This window comes from Asterias amurensis, chromosome 10 (assembly GCF_032118995.1).
Source record: "Asterias amurensis chromosome 10, ASM3211899v1".
Taxonomy (NCBI): domain Eukaryota; kingdom Metazoa; phylum Echinodermata; class Asteroidea; order Forcipulatida; family Asteriidae; genus Asterias; species Asterias amurensis.
In genome coordinates, this window is record NC_092657.1 from 8844470 (window position 1) to 8859167 (window position 14698).

Genomic DNA, 14698 nt, shown 5'->3' on the forward strand with positions numbered 1-14698 from the left:
CCAAGGTCCCCCTCAGATATCAAATACTGGAAAGCAAGTGAGTGGAAAATCCTGGTTATTATACTACTGTATCCCATGCTTGAAGAATGCCATTCCAAATCGACATTTAAAGCACCTGTCTCTGCTGTCCAAAGCTGTGTTTCTGCTACTCCAGGAAATTCTCACATTTTACCAAATTGACTTGGCCCATGCTCTCCTACTTGAATTTGTTGGGATAATGGAAATACTGTTTGGAGAAGAAGAGTGCACTTTTAATGTGCACCTGCTAATATTCAAGCCAAACCTGTCAAAAACTGGGGTCCTCTATGGGCTCATTCTGCGTTTGGGTTTGAAAGTGCAAATGGGACTCACCAAGCTCATTGAAGGCACACAGTTCTAAGGAGATTGTAAACATATTTGTATTAAATCAGGCCCTTCCCAAGTTTGTGAAGCATGTTCAGATGAGCTCATCTTCAGAAGAGATGTACAAACACTTAACACAATAATTCTTTTGTGGAAAGGACACATGATGGTGCAGTGATGCTTGGAAGGCCGCTTACTGCTTGTCCATCTACAGCTGAGACTACTGCTTTATGTGCTATGGGTATTGACCCCCGGCCCGATGAGATTCATGTGTACAAGTGTATGATATATAAACCACCAAGTTCACCACAATGTTGAATATAGAGCTGTCAAACGAAATGACTCGGTAATCTTTGTTGGTAATAAGTATTCTAGCATTTTGAAAATTGCAACATTTATCGAGCAGGAAAGAGTGAATACAGTATTGTTTTTCAACAATTAATCAGGTATCCCCAACCAATGCTAGTCCCTCACATTCATGCAGTTATAGGTGAAGTAGAATATATTTTGGTTGTAGGCTTAAATGATGTGGAAGAGAAATGTGGTTTACTTTTCTACTGTTGGCGAACATCGTTTTATTTGCCATCTGCCCAACACACACAACCGTGATTGAACACTGTTGATTTTTATGACAATTAACTCAAATCAATGCCAGTTCTTTATGAAGCTATTGATACAAATTAATTGTACCCAACAAACTCTGGACCTGGTGATATTGATATTAACTTTTGTCTTATTGTGTAAGACCAACAGTCCTAGGAATGTTTGGATTAATTGTAACATGCGTAGATAAGACAATAGTTTTGGCATTTTTAATCTCCCTCTAACACCCACAAGCTCTGGACCTGGTGATATTTGAATTAACTGTAGCCTTGCTCAAGGCAGTTGCATTTTTTGCTCCGAAAAGACGCCGCTGTAAACCCACCCGTTTACCCTGTTCGTGGTGCGTGCGATCACACCGAATGACCCACCCGTTATACACACTGTCATATCGTACGAATACTGTTCACACAAGTCATCGCACTCGTACGACTAACCGCATGCGGAGGCCGTCAGGCCGACAGCGTTGTCGGGTCTGTATCTTCCGGGTTTAATGTGTTGTATTGAAAAATTTGCACTAGTGGAAAAAATTGGGGGGGGGGGGCTCTCAGATATGCTAGTATGCAGCTCATGAAGATGTATATCGTACGTCAGACCTATCAGACAACACAGGATGTGAGGCAAATGAATTATTCATTTTCACGTCCAATCACGCACGCCTATCATGCTTTATCAGCGTCCGTGGTGGTGGTGTGTGATGATGAAGACATGTCTCGTCTTCCGCGGGCATTAGGGACCTTTAGATTTAAGTGAACGCGGACTTCGTTCACGTTGTATAGTTAGCCTTTATTCAAGGCACTTCGCTGCGTCGCTACTCTCGCTCTTCTCTTTTCTTGAGTGGCATTAGTGACATCTAGGTGCCGCGTGCGCCTTTATAAAGGCTACGTTCACGTCCAGCACGGCTGTGGTATTTCCGAACGTACGTCAAAACCACAGTTTTGGGGTCCGCAACTCGTGCAGACAACATTGATGACGACTTGACGCATGCGCAAAGCCACAGCAAGATGTAGTCACGTGTCAGTCGACGTCTTGGATGCGAAATCTAAAGCTGAATGTTGTCTACACGTTGTGTCGTATGAGGCGCCAATTGTAAACTAGTTATTTAACGATGTTATTCACATAACATAAATCATTTTGTCCACTATTTTACTTGTATTTAAAAATAATAAATTTTACAACAAACAGATATATGTCCAATATGTATATCAAAATAACTGGGGAAAAAAAATGAAAAGCTTCGTGCAACAATGAGTGTGTAGATGGCTTTTATAATTAGCTTTCGATCCAAACTGAACCTTCTTGCGAGGCAGAAAAAAATACATTTCCTATTAAAGACAACGGGGGAATGGATTAAGGGAAGGATCCATAAAAACGGGAACATTATAGCCAATCAAAGTTTCTATTCATTTGAAAAGCCACTGGGCCCTATTTCATAGAGCTGCTAGGCACAACAGTTTGTTTAGCATTACATTTCTGCCTTGATAAAAATAGACTTACCAGTCACAGTTGCATATTGCTTGTTACGTAGTCAGCTGTTGCTTGCCTTTCCTGAAAACCACATGTACATTTTGTTGGTAGGCCTAATTCTCTTTTATCAAGGAAGATGTTTTGCCAAGTAAAAGTTTTGTGCTGAGCAGCTCTATGAAATTTGACCCAGGTGACTGTAACCTAAGATCGTGGATGTATAGGGGCAGGCACTATGCTACGAACCCCAATAGGAGTATGAGTACAAAGGATGGTCATATGAAAGAATGGATTACTGGACCTATAGGGCGTAATGCATTGTATGAATAACAATGAGGGAAACGTGAAAGGGTTGGATAAGGGAGAGCAACTTGCATGATGCAACTATAATGGACAAATTAAAGAAAAACAAGATCAAAGGTAGGGTGTTTTCAAAACATATATGGGGGGCTGTTAATATGGAGAAAACGGGTTACCACATACCACTGCAAATGGAGACAGTTTTTGTAGCCAGGGCCTATATATGTGTGACCCGACAAGATTAACTCTGAAAACTGGAATAGCTCTGAGACTCTTGGAAAATGACTTGTTCACACGATGATAACTTGCAATGGAATGACTTAGTTGCACAATAGCTACACTATACCTGGGGTAGAGCTGGGGCTGACCACACTGACCATGCCCTGGGAAACAAGACCCTCAGCAGGTGGGCTGCTGCTAAGTCAACCATTAGTTAACTTAAGAGGGGGCAGTCACTTAAAGTGCCTGGTCACAATCTCCTCTGCTAACCTATTGGGTTCCACACCAATATTTAATGACAAAAAAAAACGCAAAATATTAATCTTGAAACTCAACAACCTTTTAAAAACTGAGTTTATATAAAACTACCATTTTGCGGTACAACGCCAACTTGTGCATTTTTGCGCATAAATGAAAAGCAAAAACAAAGTCCAAAAGAAAAAATGTTTCACAAGGAAACTTTTAAACAAATTTGGATACTACTCCTGATCAATGGATTCCATTCACCAGGAGTGCCGAATAATGCTAAACCAAAAATTAATAAAATACATAGCAAAACTACAGTCCCTAAGATGAAGAGTTCTAATAGCTGTCTTCATAGCTCCGACGTCTGGAGTGGAGTAGTAAGAGTAACTGCCTGTTGTAGAAAACCATCGATCCATCCCTCTAAACGATCGCTCAGAAGAGTAGAGTTTGCTGATATACATGAAGTAGACTTAAGTCGATGACTGGTTGTCCTGGGAAGGTTGAAAGGATTGGAGTGTTTACCGGCTCCTTGGCGAGTGGATTGCCTCAACGGCTTGCTCACAGGCTCGTCTGGAGTTGAAGTAGACTGTTGAGTGTCAGCTGCGGTGTTAACGATGGGATCGATGTTAGATACGACTGGATCGACGGTGACTGCTACCATAGCAGGCTCCGCTGCTATGTGCATACTCTCAGGATGAATATCAGCCTTTGACGTCTTAGGTTCCGAAGGAGAATCGAAGGAGACTGCATCCACTGCAGGCTCCGCTGCTATGTCCGTTCCTTGGGGCTGAATGTTTAACACAGGCGAAGATGAACTAAGTACGGGATTTGGGGGTTGGGACACAGGGTAGGTAATCTTCATTACAAGAGTGGACCCGTCCAAGCTGGTGTTGTTGTCGTCCTGGTCTTCGGTTTCAGGCATCGCTGAATTGACAACTGATGACATGGGGGTCGCTTCCTCGCTGGGGACAACTTCTTTAGTGTTAAGGATCTCCGTCCTTGTAACGCGCTTCAGTGGCCCAGTGCCGTCAGCCAGTTGAATTTCATAAACATTCTGCTGAGGTTGAGAAACAACAACATAGGGGGTTGCCTTCCAGTGGTCAGCGATCTTGTTCCTTCCAAGGGGGTGACTTCGAAGAAGAACTCTTGTCCTGATGGGTATTCCCCTGTCGTTAGCCCTGACGTCATTACGTTTAGACCTACTCTCTGCCTTCTGTTGCATCTTTCCTCTGGCCAATGCAGCAGCATCTTTCAACTTCTGTTGGTGTTGTTTCACCCATGCGTCTAGATCTGGTGGTGAAGTGGTCACCGTCTCTGCTAAGCCAAACATCAGATCAATCGGTATGGTTGGCTCTCGTCCCATGTATACAAAGAATGGTGACAAACCCGTGGATGAATGTGGCGTGCAGTTGTACATAAACACCAGCTCTTGCAGATGCTCAGGCCACCGCTTCTTCTGCTCTGAGGGTAGGGTACGAAGGAGATTATGAAGGGTCCGGTTGAAACGTTCGCACTGCCCATTTCCTTGCGGGTGGTAGGCAGTGGTCCGGCTTTTGGTAATCCCATACACGGAGCAAAGGTCTTTCACCAGCGCAGACTCGAAGTTTCTTCCTTGGTCGCTGTGAATTCTCCTTGGTACACCGTACTTTTGAAACCACTCCTTGGCAAGTACCTTCGCGACGGTTGATGCCTTCTGGTCCCGGCAAGGTACCACGATGGAGAATTTGCTGAAAACATCAGTCATGACCAGAACGTTTTCTTTGCCATCTGAAGATTTCTCCATCAGGGTGAAGTCGATCGCAAGGACATCAAGGGGATGTTCAGCAAGAAGGGTTCCAATGGTGGGTCTGATGTTTGGAACTGGTGCCTTTGCAACAGTACATCGCTCACACTTCTTACACCACCTCTCTATGTCTGCAGCAATGCCTGGCCAGTAGAACCTCTGTCTTACCAATGCAAGGGTGCGCTCCTGTCCCTGGTGTCCAGCTTGGTTGTGAAGAGCCGTTAGTGCCACTGGCTGTAGCTTGGTGGGCAGAATTAACTGAGTACGATCACCTTCCAACGGATCTTGGGAATGAAGATAGAAAACACCATCCTTCTCTCGGATTCTATCCCATTTCCGTAGGAGACTTCTCGTGGCTGTCGTCCCTCGTCTCAGTTGGGTCAAGTCTGGTTTGGCTCCATGCTTCCAGAACACAAAAAGTCTGGAGATAACTGGGTCCTCACTCTGCAGTCTGGCTAATTCTTCAGGAGTGTACCCTGGGAGGGTAGTCGTTGCTGGGGTAGCCTCTACAGCAATGGCTGAGCGGACGCTTACTCGGTTTACCTTGGGTGCTGCGTCAGAAATCTCCTGTAGTGATGTAGAGTGGGTTACCTCTGGCAGAGTCTCTTCGGCATGAGCTGTCTGGTGACTTAGAGCATCAGCATTCGCGTTGGACCTGCCAGAACGATACTTGATGTTGAAGTTAAACTGGGCAAGCTGGCTCACCCATCTCATATCTCCGCTGCAGCAAGCTTGGCCGATTTAAGATAAGACAAGGGGTTGTTGTCCGTATAAACCGTAAACTCTCCTCCTAGAAGATAGTCTCGAAACTTCTCCGTTATGGCCCATTTGAGACCAAGCAACTCCAGCTTCATCGAACTGTAGTTCGACATATTCTTTTCGGGTGGACGGAGACTTCTACTGGCATAGCAGAGAACCACCTTGCCGTGCTTCTGCTCTTGGGACAAGACAGCTCCCAAACCATCAAAGGAGGCATCAGTCTCGACGATGAAAGGCAGGCTGAAATGAGGATAACCCAGGATAGGAGGGGACGTCAGTCGCGCTTTCAACTCCTCAAAGGCCTTGGTGCAGTCTATGTTCCACCGTTGTTGAAAATCCTGCTGTTGACTTGACGAAGGACGTCTCCAGGCAGCTCCCTTCTTACACCCATGTTTAGTGAGAAGTGCATGGAGAGGTGCTGCAATTTGACTAAACCGTTTCACAAACTTCCGGTAGTAGCCAGCAATTCCGAGGAAGGCTCGCAGTTGCTTCTCTGTTTGGGGTTGCTTCCATCCACCAATGGCTGCGGTCTTGGCAGGGTCAGTAGCGATACCTTTCGCAGAGACAACATGGCCCAAATACTTGCACTCCTTTCGGAAAAAGTAGCACTTCTTGGGTTTCAGCTTCAGGCCATGCTGTCTAAGTCGTTTGAACACTACCTCCAGTCTCGCTAGGTGTTCTTGGAATGAGCTGGAAAACACCAGGATGTCATCGAGATATAGAAGAAGACTCCCATAATTTAGATCTCCGAGCACAACCTCCATCAGCCTCTGGAAAGTCGCTGGGCTGTTACTGAGTCCGAATGGCATGCGAGCATATTCGTAGAGACCACCGGTGCCTGCACGGAAGGCTGTCTTTGGGATGTCTTCTTCGGCAACAGCTACCTGGTGGTACCCCTGCACGAGATCTAATGAGGAGAACATTCTCGCACCACCTAGGGAATCCAGGGCCTTGTCGATTCTTGGGATGGGATACGCATCCTTCCTGGTCTGCTCGTTTAGTGCCCAATAGTCTATGCAGAGGCGTATGCTACCATCCTTCTTGCGTACGATGACAATAGGTGCAGCGTATGGACTGGTAGAGGGTCTAATAATCTTCTGGTCAAGCAATTGTTGTAGATGAGCCTTGACATCTGCCATCTGGTGTGGGGGTACTCTTCTGTGGGGCACACGGACAGGTTGGTCAGTGGTCACGGGGATCTTGTGGGTAACGGTTGTAGTGAACCCCAGGTCATCTGCTCCTTGGGAGAAAACATCTTTGTATCTACCCAAGAGCTCCATCAGCTTCCGCTGTTCGTCACTGTTTAGTTCTGCATCTTCAAGGTCGATTTCGAAGGGCAGGTGTTCTTGCATCGGTGGCTCCGTTGTGGAAAGACGATTGGACTCTACTTCTGTCACATCTAGATGGATACCGTTGCTTGTCGCCGGGGTCGCATCAGTACTGGATTTAAGCACCCGAATGGGGGAAACGATGCCAATCCTGCTCCTAGGCTGTAGCCACACATCCTCTTCGCCTAGGTTCACCAACTTTGCTGACACGGATCCGTTGATGGGGATGGAACAAGTGTCTATAACTGCCACATTTCTTGGGAGGTTGCCATGGTTTCCCTGTACGGCCTGGATCAGAACCGCCGGGCTATGTCGAAGTTGCCTCGTTGTACAAGTTACCACCATGCTGCTCTGGGCTGGAATGCAGATCGGCTTTCTCCCCTTTAACCTTGCAAATTCTAGCTTGGGTGACTGTTGTTCGCCTAGCTCAAACGCTAGTAGCGCCTCGGCCCAACAGTGGTTTACGTTCCCCTTCGCTGTCTTTAGGTAGTTCCTCCCGTGCTTATCCTTCAGTGCTGCCCTCACCTCACTTATCATGTTGCAGCCAAGAAGACCAGTAGGTGGGTCCATCTTTCCAGACTCCTTCGATATGAGTACACCGACACCACCAAGTTTGACTCCGCAGACGTCCATGTCGAGCTCGGTGTATCCGACATACGGCAGCTCCGCTCCATTGGCAGCATGGACTCGCAGCCAGTTCGAAACATCCTGAACTCTGGGCGGCTGGGGTGTCAACTGCTTAAAGGAACACGTTGCCTTGGATCGGTCGAATTGGTCTTTGAAAAGCGTTTGTAACCGTTTTTTATAAAATGCATATGGGTAGAAAGATATTGAAAAAGTAGAATACAATGATCCACACAAACATGCCTCGAAATTGCGTGGTTTTCCTTTTAACTCGTCGACTAACACGTCGGCCATTTATGGGGGTCAAAATTTTGACTCCCATAAATGGCCGACCATGTTAGTTCGCACAGTAGAAGGAAAACCACGCAATTTCGAGGCAAACTTGTGTGGATCATTGTATTCTACTTTTAAAACATCTTTCCAACCATATGCATTTTATAAAAAACGGTTACAAACGCTTTTGTTTTGACCAACTCGTCCGATCCAAGGCAACGTGTTCCTTTAAAAGTAGTCTCTGGTAGAATGGTGACTTCACTTCCTGTATCGATGATGAACCGGACCTGCCGACCAATCACCTCAACAATCACTTCCGGGCTCTTCGTCACCGCTCTACCAAAGACTTCCTCTCTGCTCCAATTCGCTGAGCCAGCTCTCTCTCCCTCCAGCGCCTGGCTCTTTACTGTGGAGGGTAGGCGTTTGGGGAATCTCTTGGTTGGGGCGGGTGTGACCTCAGTCCAGGTATGGTGGGCAGTGTGGGTGGCTGTAGGGGGTGTTCCTCTCGGGTCTTTTCTGGGTCTGCGACAAAATCTGGCGATGTGGCCTACTTCGCCGCAGTTATAGCAGGTCCGCGGGCCTCTGTTGACTGCCATGGGGCTGGGGGTCTTCTGGTGGGACAGGAGTAGTGACACCTGTCCGCAAAGCTGGCTAAAGGCGTCCTGGGTGGCCTTCAGCTGAGTCGCCTGATGGTCCAGCTGCTTCTGGAGGCTGCTGTCTACCTCGTCCGTCTTCGCCCTAGTTGCGCGGGCCTCTGCAACAGGTGGTGGTGGGGTGCTCTCCCACGACAGAACAGTGTTCCGGAGGTCGGCAAATTCGATGTCCTCCTTCTCTTGCATGTACCGTCTCACCTCACGCCGTAGAGACGCATCTGCCAGCCCTGATGAAAATCTCTCTATCAAGATGGCGTTTTTGTTCTCCAGTAGGGGGCTGTCCTCTGAAGTGGCGGTCTCCACCTTACGGAGTAACTTCAGGAGATTGAGGGAGAATTCTTGGATGCTCTCCCCTCCACGCTGACGTCTGCCGTAGAACTCCTCCCAGCGTGTGGACGGCGTCTCGTGGCATGCATATGTCAGCATAATGTGCTCTATGATGCGTGTGGGGGTACTTCTCACAAAAGGGGGGCAGAGACGTACCTCAGCTCGGGCACTGCCGGCGAGATGATCCAGGACTATCTGGGCGCCCTCTTCATCAGACATGTCCTTTGTCAAACGGAGCATGTCTTCCGCCCACTCACGGACTTCCGGATCTCTGTCGCTTGTTGGCTTTCCGGACAGCTTTGTTCCTCGGTCCCGTGGCATGACAACAATCTTGGGTGTCACGGCCTTCGCTAACTTCAGCTCCTCCAGCGTCGCTGTCAACATCTTCACTTGATCTTGCAGCATCTCCATCCTTGTTGCGTCACACCACCAACCCTTTTTTTGTGCTTGTTTACTTGTATCCTGTCTACGACGCCTGTGACCCGACAAGATTGGTTCTTTATACAAGTATTTTATTCACAAGCACAAAAGATTTAAAACAAAAAGGTTGATGCACAAGTATAACAAGGATGGGAATAACTCTGAAAACTGGAATAGCTCTGAGACTCTTGGAAAATGACTTGTTCACACGATGATAACTTGCAATGGAATGACTTAGTTGCACAATAGCTACACTATACCTGGGGTAGAGCTGGGGCTGACCACACTGACCATGCCCTGGGAAATAAGACCCTCAGCAGGTGGGCTGCTGCTAAGTCAACCATTAGTTAACTTAAGAGGGGGCAGTCACTTAAAGTGCCTGGTCACATATGTTAAAACGTATTATTTTACACTTTATTTACAGAAAATAAATATAAATTTTTTAGCTGAAGTAAAATGGAGGGAAATGGTAAGCTATTCAAAACCAGTGTTTATGTTTGGTTCTTGGACTGTCTTGAGTTGGTGAATACGGTGTGATTCTTTATGCTTGCGGTGTGTGTCATCACCCTTGCAAAGCTTATGTATAATTGTGTCGTTTAAAATTTATTATTTTAAGTCAAAATTAATAATCAATGAATAATGAACTGTGTTGTATAATGAGTTATATGTAAATACATGCGTTTAAGAAAACTTTTACATTTGGCGCCCCATAGAGCCGCGACCCCAAAACTATGGTCAAGACGTCACTTGGAAAAACCACAACCGTGGTCGACGTGAACGAGGTCCACGTTCACTCGAATCTAAAGGTCCCTATTATGGTAATGAGCTGACCGTGGGAACTCTTCGCTTATTATAGTAATGAGGTCAGTGGCTTCAACACAGACCCTACATGGCTGTCGGCCTCCGCATGCGTATAGTGTACGGAGGCACCGTGTTGTGCGATGTTACGCAGAGTGAATACGGGTGGGTTTTTATACATCGGTGGTCTTTTTTGGAAGTGAATAGTTCGACTGCCTTGAGCAAGGCTATATTAATTCTTGTCTTATTGTCTAAGACCAACAGTCGTAGGAATTTTGGATCGTAATTTTCAGGTTAAGAGTGGAAGAAAGGTCACTGGGGTAAGTACTGAGTATATAGTACTAAACCTACATTGGTGAATTGGTTTATCAAACAAAAATAATACTTATCCCTGATGAAAACAAAAAAATCTAAACTATTTTAAATGTGTTCTATATGCATTTCAAGAGCCATGATTTTTTATTTTTTTTTATTTCTAGTAACTTATTATATCTTATTTACACGCATCAAAAAAGTAAGGTCCCCCCCCCTTAAACAATTCGTCATAACATCATACGGTAAAAGTATTGTGTGAAAATGAAAGACTTCCATGATTTCATGGCTGATTGAGCTCGAATGGAAAACAAAAAATGTGTCGATTAATATTCGGCCAATATACCGACTTGTCTGGTCTTGTCTATACCCATGGGGCCTGCGTGTAGCTGCTCCAGGATGTCTGTGAGTCTGTGTGATAGTGAGTCTGGTATGATGACTTGTCTTCCTTTGAAGATAATACCGCATGATATGCCTAATTCATCTGGGTATGCGCAATAGGGTCGGAGATCGTGAGGTAGTTCTTGGATTGTGTCTGGCCACCCAGAGTAGATCTCGCCACATACGAACTTATGGCTTTTATTGCAGTATCTCTTTTAACCGTTAGTCCTTGCTGGCGGCCTGCTCTCTTCCCAGCCGCCATGTATTCTTTTCGGCAGGAATCGTGATACTTCACTTCTTTTGCCACGAAATCTACAGCCCCCACTTTTGCAAGAATATTATTGTCTCATCTAACCTCATCGCAGCTTCTTTAATCCTGGCTTCTGCATCTTTTGTTTCACATGCCTTTCTTTGCTTTCTTTCCATGCTGCAAAAGATGCATACCTTTGAAAATACACCCGAAGAGGAAGTGCTTGGTGGAGTTTCCCATGCAGAGCGCGAATGTGGTTTTGGGGGTTCATTGAGGATTGGTGTAAGTTTACAATGTTTACCTCCCGAGACGGCTGTAAAATTCTTATAACATAATGAATGATAACCATCAGATTGGCCTGGATTACTGGGCAAAGACTTACAATGTTATAATACCTAGACTTATTGAAGTTTTTCTCTATAGCCCCGAGAACAAGTCGTATCCTCTGCAACAACAAAAGTGAAACCAGTGCAAATCAGAGACAGGAGAAACTTTTAGAACTCGTAAATTACTGCCTCGATAAAACAGGATTACCGACCAAGAATTCCACGTGATTTTCAGGATGACCAACCTACAGCCGAATACCAATAACAAGCAATATGCAACAAGAAATTTGGTTTGTAATCCTGTTTTTATCGAGGAAGAAATTTCATGCAACTGTTGTGCTCAGCAGCTCTATGAAATTAGGCCCAGATAATAACTGAAGCTAAACCTGGCCAAACACTATACTAACGAAAAATAGTCGGGCACCGCTTTTTTTGGCCAAAACAAGCCCCCGTGATTGCATGACATACGCAAGGAATCATGCCAAACCATGGGTGCCTTGTGTTTTGTTACATAGAAGCTGATTAGTCAGATGGCCGCTTGATGCACATTCTGACCAATCACCTACGGGCTCACATTAGAGCATTGAGTAATGGCGGACTTTTTTACCGAGAAAGTTCGCGCTGACGGCGACAGATACTTAGAGTGCCCCGACTGTTTCGAGTGGATTCAGAAAGAATGGCAGTAGCGGTTGCGTAAACAATGACATTAGTGGTTGCGTAGAAGAATAATTGTACCTGAACACACGATTAAGGTTTGTCTTCACAATTTCGTGAAATGCTACAAAAGACACTTTTTCAGAGACATTTGTGATTTCTCCTGGAATCCAGGTGTTACTAGGGTTGTCGAAGATTCTCACTTTTTGACCAATGTAGAGCGGAGGAGCTCCTTCCCAGTGTGTTTGACATCATGATCGTTTTTCACTTTCAGACGTCTTGTCTTCAGCTGTTCTCTGATGTCTTCGGATTTCTGAATGTTGGCTAGGTGGGCCCAGATCGTTCTGCCAAACATCATTTCATGGGAACTAACTTTCCACTGGGGTAGCTCGGAGGTTTTGAAGAGCGTTATCGATGTTCTGTCCAGAAGATTTGCACTTCTAGATCAAAGACTTGATTGTCCTGACTGAACGCTCTACTTGATCGGTACCTTGGGGATGAGGTGATATACTGTATTCCCATTTATTTCTGTACAACATTTTGAGACATTTGTTTTTGTACAACGTTGATCATTTTTATAGTCCAAAATTGTTATATTTCGATTAAAAATTCACCTACGGTTTTTGTCATAACAATCAAGCATTCCTCGCTCATACTGTCACGTTGTTTTGTTTTACATGACTGGGTTTTCACGATATGATTTTTGTAAAACGTGCCCTCCAAGCTCATTATATATGCAAAACTCCAACTGTCGTGCATACGCTGAAAATGAAAGAAAAGACTGACTGAGAATGCACATTGCTTTTTACAATTTTACTGTTTACTCTTAACCAGTCATAATTGCCATACCAGTGTCTGCTGAATTCAAGTGGCTATTACAAATTATTTTGGTAGATTTTGAAACAGTCAGTGCATTTGCACCAAACTGTTTTTTGTCACCTGCAAGTATCTGTAAATATATCGATAAACCTTGTGACGCAACAGGGTGCTTAGCTTATTAACTTTATTCCACAGCGTAAGTTTATTCCAGGTTCGTGATCCAAAGTTTGTGGCCCGTCCCACATTTGCAGGTCACGTCTTCAGAGTCCCATATCTGCAACTCTTGGGAGACACCTTGCACCAACCAGGTGGAATTCTAAGTCTGTCTGATGGATTCTGAGACCCAATTATGTAGCACTCATAAGGGTTTACAAGGTACTACGGCGAATTAAGCAGCCACAACCAGGAACACCTGGGCGAACCCCTTCTCTTTTCGATAAGTGCACTTTGTTCTTTTACATGCTTTACACAACACATGGGACCAAAGGCTTTACATCCCATCCGAAGAACGAAGCAATGGTAAAGTGTCACGGCTGGGGATTCCAACCCACACTCTGCTTATCAGAAACACGAGAGTTTGCATTCGGTGCTCTTACCCGACGACACCTCCAAGTTAACCAAGTCTCTCATCCCACTTGGCAGTTTGAAAAGCCCCGGCTCCTGCACTTGGAATGACTTTGTTGAGGAAGCTTTTCCTGGACTTGAGTCGGTTTTTAGCAGGTTCATGAATAGAGGGTTTCGCTCATATTTAGTCTGGCAATAGCGTTCTCTGCTGCTAGCCACACACTGCATTGAACATTAGGTGGCGCTTTACCAGAAAGTATGCTGTTGGTCTAAGGCAACCGGTGATAAGTTGGCATGTAGCATTGATGGCTGGATCCATCTTAGCGTGGGTAGATCTTTCCCAGACTGCACACGAATAATTAATAAAGGGCGAAGGCCATCGATCAGAGACTGTCTGGGCTGGCACCCCATCTTGTTCCAGTAAGTTTGCTGACAATTTTGCTTCTTGCACAGCATTTGGCTTTGGTCTTCTCAACGTGGGTCTTGAATTGAAGGAGAGGCAGTGGGCCAGGGTGACACCGAGATATACTGGATAGTCACAGTTTTCAAGAGGAGCCTCAGACCAGGAGACGTTCAGTTGGCGCAGATGATTTTGCAAGGAGGTGGATCTCTTCATAGTAAGGTGACAATGCGTCGAGAGCAGGCGAGTCTTTCTTCAACAGTACTGAAGCCACCGAATTTGGCAGCTACACCAAGGTCATCTGCATTAAATGAAGCGGCGTGTACTTTCACTTCTTGGCTGATCATTGGTGAAAATGTTGAATAGAGGTACTAGTACAGTCCTCTTGTGGAGGACACATCTGTGGTGAAATGTGTCGTAGGCAGATGATAGGTCAGCAAATACGACACCGGATACTTTCCCTGCCTCAAACCCATCTTTCTACGTACTGACTGAGGTTGAGTACTTGGCTCGTAGTTAATCCACATGGGTTTATCCACAACAGGTCCTGAATATGTAGTGAATCCCTTAAAGAATAAATAAAGTTTTCTTTGTGCAAAAAGACGCACGCTTTTGTTCCCTTCTTCTTTTGAAAACTGCTGAGGTGTAACGACAACGAGGGGAGCATAGCAAATACTCGTCCACTTCATCGTCAGCTTTGGTCAGAGAAGGTTCTCGATTATTAAGGCAGTTTTCTTAGCCAATGTAGCAGGTTTGGACTTGGCTTGGTGGTGTTTGCCCCTCACAGGGAAGAACCTGATCATTGGTTAAAGTTGTAAGTAATAGATATTAATTATTAACTAGTAATTAACCCGCC